This window comes from Macrotis lagotis, chromosome 2 (genome assembly GCF_037893015.1).
Source record: "Macrotis lagotis isolate mMagLag1 chromosome 2, bilby.v1.9.chrom.fasta, whole genome shotgun sequence".
Classification (NCBI taxonomy): domain Eukaryota; kingdom Metazoa; phylum Chordata; class Mammalia; order Peramelemorphia; family Peramelidae; genus Macrotis; species Macrotis lagotis.
Window position 1 is genome coordinate 251,826,097 of NC_133659.1, and position 8,421 is coordinate 251,834,517.

At 36.5% G+C, this 8,421-nt stretch overlaps 1 pseudogene; it reads right to left on the reverse strand.

The window, feature by feature from the left end:
- Positions 1–799: 799 nt before the first annotated feature.
- On the reverse strand, positions 800–1,725 carry LOC141511598 (olfactory receptor 10P22-like; annotated as a pseudogene).
- Positions 1,726–8,421: the final 6,696 nt, after the last annotated feature.

Here is an 8,421-nt window from a genome sequence, read left to right on the forward strand (position 1 = left end):
AATCAGTTACATACTCAACACTACCAAATAATGTCAGACACAAATCATAGGAGTTCAGTATTAAAAGTAACCTTGAGGAGGTCAGTGTCCAGTTCTTAGCCTCTGCTCTTATACTTGGATACTTCTGAATACATATTTATGCATATATATATACATATGTATATGTGTGTTTATATGTATAGACATACATATACACATATATAGGTATGTGAGAATTTGTGTGTATGTATTTATGTATATATGTATATAATATATATAATATTTATTTATTTCAGACCCTGTCTTGCTAATCTATCTAGTCCAAACCACACCTAAATATACATCCAAAAGGGATCATCCAGTCTCCATTTGAAACTCTAATGTGAAAAGAGGAACCAGACCCAAACCCGAGATGAAAGTTGACAGTTTCCTGGAACCTTCTGAAAAGGAGGGATGTTCTTCTGAAAGTTCATTATCTTAGTGATAATATGATTGGAATCTCTCTACTTTGAAGAAAATGTAGGAATTCAACATGACTCCCCCCCTCCTTTTACATGTATAAAGTCATCACAGTAAAGTTCATAGACTATGATGAATGAGACATATTTGGGGGCAAAACTGTTAGAGGAATCTGTCTTCCTTGACTTTATATATTGTAAAATGGTTTTGCAATTCTTTCCCTTTAACAGAGGGCAAGGGGTGGAATAAATGCATAATTGTTGAAAAATATGAAGAAAATTTAAAGAAAAAACAAAGATGAGAAAGTGAATCTCAACTCACCCAAAAGAAAACAAACAAATCACTGGATCAGGCAAGGGCTTCAAAAGTGTTTTCTTACCTTATGCCTCAGGGCTCCCATAACTTCCTTGTTCCTCAGTGTATAGCTAAAAGGGTTGAGCATAGGAGTTATAACTGTGTAGAAAATGGAGAGGATTTGGTCTGTGTCACCTGTAGAATTGGCTCCTGCTTTCATGTAGGCAAGAGTTGCAGTCCCAAAGAAAAGTGTGACAACTAGTAGGTGGGAAGAACAAGTAGAAAAGGCCTTTTGACGTCCTTGAGCAGAGTTCCACCCCAAGGATGGTAATGAGGATGTGAACATAGGAAAATAGGATCAGTGCAAAGGGAGTAATGATAAAGAGTAGGGTGATAACAAGCATCTCAATCTCACCACAGAATGGGTCTCCCCTTGTTAGGATCCAAACAGGCAAAATGTCACATAGAAAATGATGAACAATGTTGGTACCATGGTAGGGCAAAGTAAAGATTAATATGGAATGGGTAGTACCTGTGGTGATGCCCATGAGATAACAAGCACCCACGATACCCACACATATGGTTCATAATCATGGTATAATGTATTGGCTGGCAAATGGCAGCATAATGGTCATAGGCCATGGCAGAGAGCATGAAGCATTCAGCAATACCAAAGAGGGAAAAGAAATACAATTGGGTGAAACAGCTGGCAGGAGAGATGGCCGGATGTGAGAAGAGAAGATCAGTCAGCATCCTAAGCATAATAGTCATAGTGTAGAGAATCTCTATCACAGAGAGGTGTCTAAGGAAGAAATACATGGGAGTGCTTAGGGCAGAATCCAGTAGAGTAAGGGTGATGATCAGGGAGTTGCCCAGCAGAATGACCAAACAGATAAAGAACACAACCCAAAAGAGGGCTATCTGGTAGTTCCCCAAATATGAAAATCCCAACAAAATAAACTCAGTCACTGTTGTCCCATTTCCAACATCCATGGCCCTAAATCTGCATCTGAGAACAGGACAGGGAGCTGTTAATCATCCCAAAGAAGAGAAAGATGGAGACAAACTGCTGCAGTATGACAAACCCGGGTCAGACAAAACATGAACCATCCAAGTGCAGAGATTGTGAGAGATAAGCAGGAGTATAGTATAATATCCTTTCTGAGAAAACTACAACATAAATGTTTTTTAACTTTTCAGATATAAAATGGAATCTAGTTATATATAATATCAATATGATCCCTTCCACTTCACAAAGTCCTGGATTCTATGGGAAGAAACTGTCTTTCAGCATTAAAGGTAACTGAAGATATGAGCAGATATAGTCACAAATTGAGAAATATTATAAGAAGGGGAATGATTAAAAAAGGGAGAAAGTGAGAAAGAAAGTAGAAAGGCAAAAAGAGAAAAGAGTGAGAAGGATACAAAGGAAACAGAGGGACATTTTGAGGCACATAGAGTTAGGCCCAAGATAAAGAGAAAGACTGAGGGAAACTTAAACCTTCAGATAAGATTCTCATCACCCATAGGAGTCCCTCCCGGAGCCCCTATTAAAGGTAACATCTACCAACAGGCCTTCCCATGAGAATTAATAGCTTACTTTTCATAGGGAACCATGGTCCCCAGAGAGAGGAGCAAGACAAAGGGGATTTCAGACTGTAATCTAGATTGTAGAGAAAAGAAGGAAGTAAACAGAGAAAATTTACCCTTGCATCCTAACCTTCCTAAAAGAGAAGGGAACAATAGTTACCCAGCTCCTTCTACTCCTCCAGCTCCTTGTAATGTAGGTATAGTATCTAGGAAACACCTCATTTGACACCCCAACTCCACCACAGGAATTAGAGGACAGAGGGAATATATCAAGGAGAAATGGAGGTTGAGAAAAGAGGGTTAACCAATGAGTCTAAGTCAGATGTCTTTGCAGGATACTAAGGAGATAAAAATTCTCAAGATGCATGCCTTCTGGTCAATATGGAAATCACATAGTTTTTTTCCCCTCAGCCTTTGAGCAGTTAATATTGACACCGAATGGGAAAGCTAGGTGGAGCAATGGATAGAGCACTGACCCTGGAGTCAGGAGTACCTGAGTTCAAATTTGGCCTCAGACACTTATTGATTACCTGTGTGACCTTGGGCACTTAACTGCACTGCCTTGAAAAAAACTAAAAAAATTATTGACACAGAATTAAGCAATCAGACTTTGATTTCAAGCAAGCCTTTTTATCTTGATGCAAAGGAAGAAGTCACAATCCCATATTGTGAATGAAGCTAAGGAGATTTCTGGCCAAGGTGACAGAAAGAAGCTAGGCACTGTCCCAAGCTCTCCTGGCTTTCCCCTCAGAACTAATATGAATCAGGCCTCTCAACAGAATTTTAATCAACAAAACCCATTTCTAGGGACACCTTTTTCCACTGTTTTTTCTTCATTCTCCTAGGATCTTGTGCTGAGAGAGGGTCTGGTTCACAGACATTTGGTGTTGAAATTCCTAGAAGTTTGGTTCACTGGGTTTTGTAACTCCAAGTGCACTGGCCAGTAGGAGAAGAACATCTAACAACAAGGTCTGTCTCAGGGGAGCATGGGTGAGCTGGGGTCAGTGAGCAGAGAGCCAGTGCAGGAGCTGTATAGTGGGGACCAAGGACTAACCTGAGAACAGTCACAGAAACTCTGGCTGTGTGAACAGCAGGCAGTAGAATTCCAGTGGGGCTGAAGGGAGAGTTCCAGTGCAGCAGACAGGAGAGTTGCAGAGTGTGGCTAGTCAAAGATCAACTCAGTTTGACTGGTCAGAAAGACCAGGGCCTCAAGCCCCATATTTTCAGTGGAGTCCCCGTTTTTCCAATTGAGTTCCCTCTCCCCCTCCATCCCTGTGGAAGAAAGTGACTCTTCCCAGAACAAGCACAGTAACAGCCTCCCGCCCCCACCCCAGGTTCAGTAGATCTCTCTGAGTAGAATAAGAAGATTAACTATAAAGCCCAAGGGCTCAATCTACATTGTGTGGGGATAATCCATCCCCTACTACCCCACCACACACACACACACACACACACACACACACACACACACACAGAAACCCAGGCCTAGGGAGTGGGCCACAAATCAAGGTCACAGACACTCCAGAGAAAGTGTCTAGCACCCTCTACTGGCCAGCCTACTTGGAGTTACAAAACCCAGTGAGAAAAGCTTCTAGGAATTTCAACACCAAAGGTGTGTGAACCAGACCCTCTCTCAAGACAAGGTCCTAGGAAAATGAAGAAAAAACAGTGAAAAGGGGAATCCAGAGAGCTACCTTGGAGACAAAGATTCTAACTCAAAGAGTTCTAGAACTTCTGAGGAAAATTTGAATTTGTATCCAGCACAGAAAGACTTCTCAGAAGAGATCAAGAAGGATTTAAAATCAAGTGCAAAATCTGGGAAAAAAAGAAACTCAAGAGAAAATTAAAACCTTGCAACAAGAATACAAATCCTTGGAAACTACAATTGAATAAGTGCAAAAAAGAAAATAATTCTTCCTAAACAACAATTGGGCAAATGGAGAATTCCTTCAAAAAATAGAATTGACCAATTGGAAAAGGAATTTAAAAAGGTAAATGAAGAAAATTCTTCTCTAAAAAAAATGGAATCTGTGGAAGCTAATGACTTCATGAGACAATAAGAATCTGTTAAACAAAATCAAAAACAAAAACAAAAAAATACAAGAAAATGAAAAATAATGCATGTGCAAAACCACTGACCTTGAGAATAGATATAGGAGAGACAATTTAAGAATCATTGGGATTCTATAAAACATTGAGGATAAAAAAATCCTGGACTCATTGTTTCAGTATTTGGTGATGAAAAAAAGCCCTGATAACATGGAACCAGAGGGCATAATATTTATTGAAAGAATACATTGGGGCAGCTAGGTGGCGCAGTGGATAAAGCACCGGCCCTGGAGTCAGGAGTACCTGGGTTCAAATCTAGTCTCAGACACTTAATAATTACCTAGCTGTGTGGCTTTGGGCAAGCCACTTAACCCCATTTGCCTTGCAAAACAAATAATAAAATTGGGCAAAATAGTATTATAATTTCTATTATCTTCATTTTTTTCTGAGTTCCCTTTTTCCACTTTTGTTGCTGGCAATTAAATTTTCATCTTGTAAATTTAATGAAAACCATTAACTCTTTGGTAGTTTTGTTTTGAATGCCAGATCCTGGTTTTACTTCTCAATTGGATAAGCTATTACTGATTTATTTTGCTTTACTTTTGGGCTTTTATTTTGCTTTATTTATTATAGTTTTAATTTAAAATTTCTTAGTATCAATTTAGTGCTGACTTGGAGGGGTTTTTTTTTTATTTGTTGCTTTTCTAATTGTTTTATAGGCATGTCCAAGTGATTATCACATTCATTCATAATTGGGTACAAAGAACTAAAATATATGTTAGGTCAGCCAGGGGATAAAGTGGATAGAGCACTGACTTTGGAGTCAGGAGGAAAGGAGTTCAAATCCAATTTGACACTTACTAGCTGCATGATCCTTGGCAAGTCACTTAATACTGATTGCCTCACTTTTAGTACCATCTCCAGTCATCCTGCATATCTGGCTACTGGATCCAGCTGGCCCCAGAGGAACAAGTGAGGCTGATGACTTTTCACAAAAGCCTTCACTCATGTACAATTCCCATGAATGTCAAAGATTACTGCCCTGATGATAAAATCTTCTTCAAGAATAAAACACAAATCCAAAATCTGACAAAGAGTTCAAACATGAATTTTTCACTAAGATTGCTTTATTTGCTTTACAAAAATTCTGTTGTTCCATAGTTGTTGTTTTCTTTGATGAAATTATTTTTCATACTGTTCTATGATTTATTCTTTCATGTATGAAATCTGTGGAAGTAATTTACCCTTGAACTGATTTTTAGTCCTTTCTACAAATTCCTTTTATTGAGTATAGTTTTAATTGAACTGTCTTCAGTAGACAGTGCTTAATATTTCTGCTTTTCTGAATCTCTTGGTGAGGTTTTTAATAATGCCCCAATACTCAATTCATTTCTGTAAAGACACTATGCATACCTGAAAAACATTCCATACCATCTACATAATGAATGAGGCTTGGGAAACAATTAACAAATATTATTTCATTTATTCTACATAATGACCATGTAATATAACTACTATTTTTATTATTCCTCTTTTAAAGAGCTGGTTACTGGTACAGAAAAATTAAGTGATTTGCTTAAAGCCCCACAGTCAGTACTTTGCTGAGATAGAATTTGAACTGCAGTCTTCCTGATTCCAGCTCCATTACTCTAGCTGCAAAGGAACAAATTTCCAGTGAGAAAGAAACTTGTCTGTTTCATTTCAGAAATTGAATGAGTGTGTTCATATTGAACTCTCCTAAAATTCTAATCATATGTTTGTTTTTATTTATCTTAGGTAGACATGCCTATTACATAAGAAGCACCTACTATATGCACACATGCCTTTCAGTTCTTTAGCTTTAGATATAAGGGATTAGAGTTAAACTCCCCACATTAATATAGTTTTGCCATGTATTTCCTCCTTGAAATAATAAATATAATTAATAACAATACCTATTATTGATACAGTTCTTTTAAGCTGACAAGGCATTTGACAAATATTACCTCATTTGATCAAAGGAGCTTTATACAATCTATCTCCTTTGATTGCACTTAGCTTTCTTGGGTTTTACAAATACTGTAAGTTGAAAGTTTGTGGCAACTTTGCATTACCAGTCCATTGGTATATTTTTTTCCAACACCATGGGCTCCCACATGGTAAATGTTATCATGTCAAAGTTTTTTCATTATTATCAATTTTATTATATTGTCCTATTATAAATGATATTTGCTGTTACTATTAAAATTTCATTGGGATGTCATAAACCATGCCCATGTGAGACATCAAATTTAATTGATAAATGTTCTTTGCTTTGATTGCTCCAGTGACTATGTGTCTCCTTGTCCTCTGGCCTCCTCCTATGGGACACAAACTATACTGAAATTAGACCAATTAATAGCTCTGCAAAACTCACTAAGTGGTCAAGGGAAGGGAAGAGTCAACTGATGCAGCAAACTTCATTATTGTCTTATTTCAAGAAATTGCCACAATCACCCAAACCTTCAGCAACCACCAATCACATTAGTCAGCAACATCAAATGAAGACTTCTACAATAAAAGAAATTATAAGTTGCTGAAAGCTCAGCTTTTTTTAGCAATGAAATATTTTAATTGACATATATATATATATATATATATATGCTGGTTTTTAGACATACTATTATTGCACATTTAATAAACTTAACTACAATATAAATTCAATTTTTATACACACTGGGAAAGAAAAGATTCATGTGATTTATTTTATTACTATTTTTGATTTCTTGTGATAGTGTGGAACAAAACCCACAATATCTCTGAGGTATACATCTATACCATACATCCATCCATAAAAAAGTATTTTTATTCCAGCAATTGAAATATGTTAATTAAAACAGGCAGAGGTTAAGTACCTAGCCTAAGGTCACATGACAAATAAATATCAAAGCTGAATGTGACATCAGGTCATCCAATATTCTACTCACTGTACCCCCTAGCAACTACTAAAAGTCCTACATGCCTAGAAAATTCAGATGCCATGCCATCAGTGCAGCTGGATATATATTAAACAAGGATAGAAACTTTTGTTAAACATTAATTATGACTGGGGCATTGTGCTGGGCACTTTACAAACATAATCTAATTCAATTCTCATCACAAACCTAGAAAATAGTTGATATTATCATTTTTCCTATTTTATCATTGAGAAAACCAAGGCAACCAGAAATTAAAAAATTAAGAGTCACAGAGTCAATCAGGGTCTATGGTCCAGCTACCTTGAAGTGTCTCTTCATATATTAAGTATTGATATAGATTCATTATTCATGGTGAAATGAAACAGATTGAAATCTACCTGAAAATCTCATTTAAACTTGTCTATTTTTGCTGTTACTTTGATGGAAATCATGATTTCTGTCCTTTCTTTTTTAAATTCACCTGAAAAAAATCATGATTTCTATCCCTTCTTTTTAAAATTCACCTGAAAAAATCAAATGAATTCACCTTCGGTATACTTTTCTGAATCAACTTGTTTCTTATAAACAATTTGTTGGACTTTTACTTTGTAAATGACTTCAACTCATTCATATTTGTGGTTATAATCATCATTTATGTATTTCTTCTGATCTATCCTCTTATTATTTTCATTGCCAACAACACTCTTTAAAAAATAGGTCGTAATAAGAGATGCTTGCTTAAATTTATGATCTTAAAACTGAAGTGATCTCTTTGCACTCAATACTTCTCTTCTCCTTACCTAGTCTTCATCTCAGGTTTTTATTCTTTCTTTCCTCTTAATCTCCCCTTTAGGATCCATCACACTAGAATTTGTTTTGCTTATGCCATACATACCCTACCACTAAACAACTGAACTTTGGGAGCAAAATTGATATTCTCTTCCTTTATATATTGTAACAAGGATTTTGTTGTTCTTTCCTTTTAGCAAAGGGTAGGGAGAAAGATGGAATAGCAAATAAACATCTGATTGTTGAAAAATATAATCTTTAATTTAAAGAAAAAACAAAGATGAGGAAATGACTCTCAAAACACCAAAAAAGGAAACCAAGAAAACCACTGAACCAGGCAAGAACA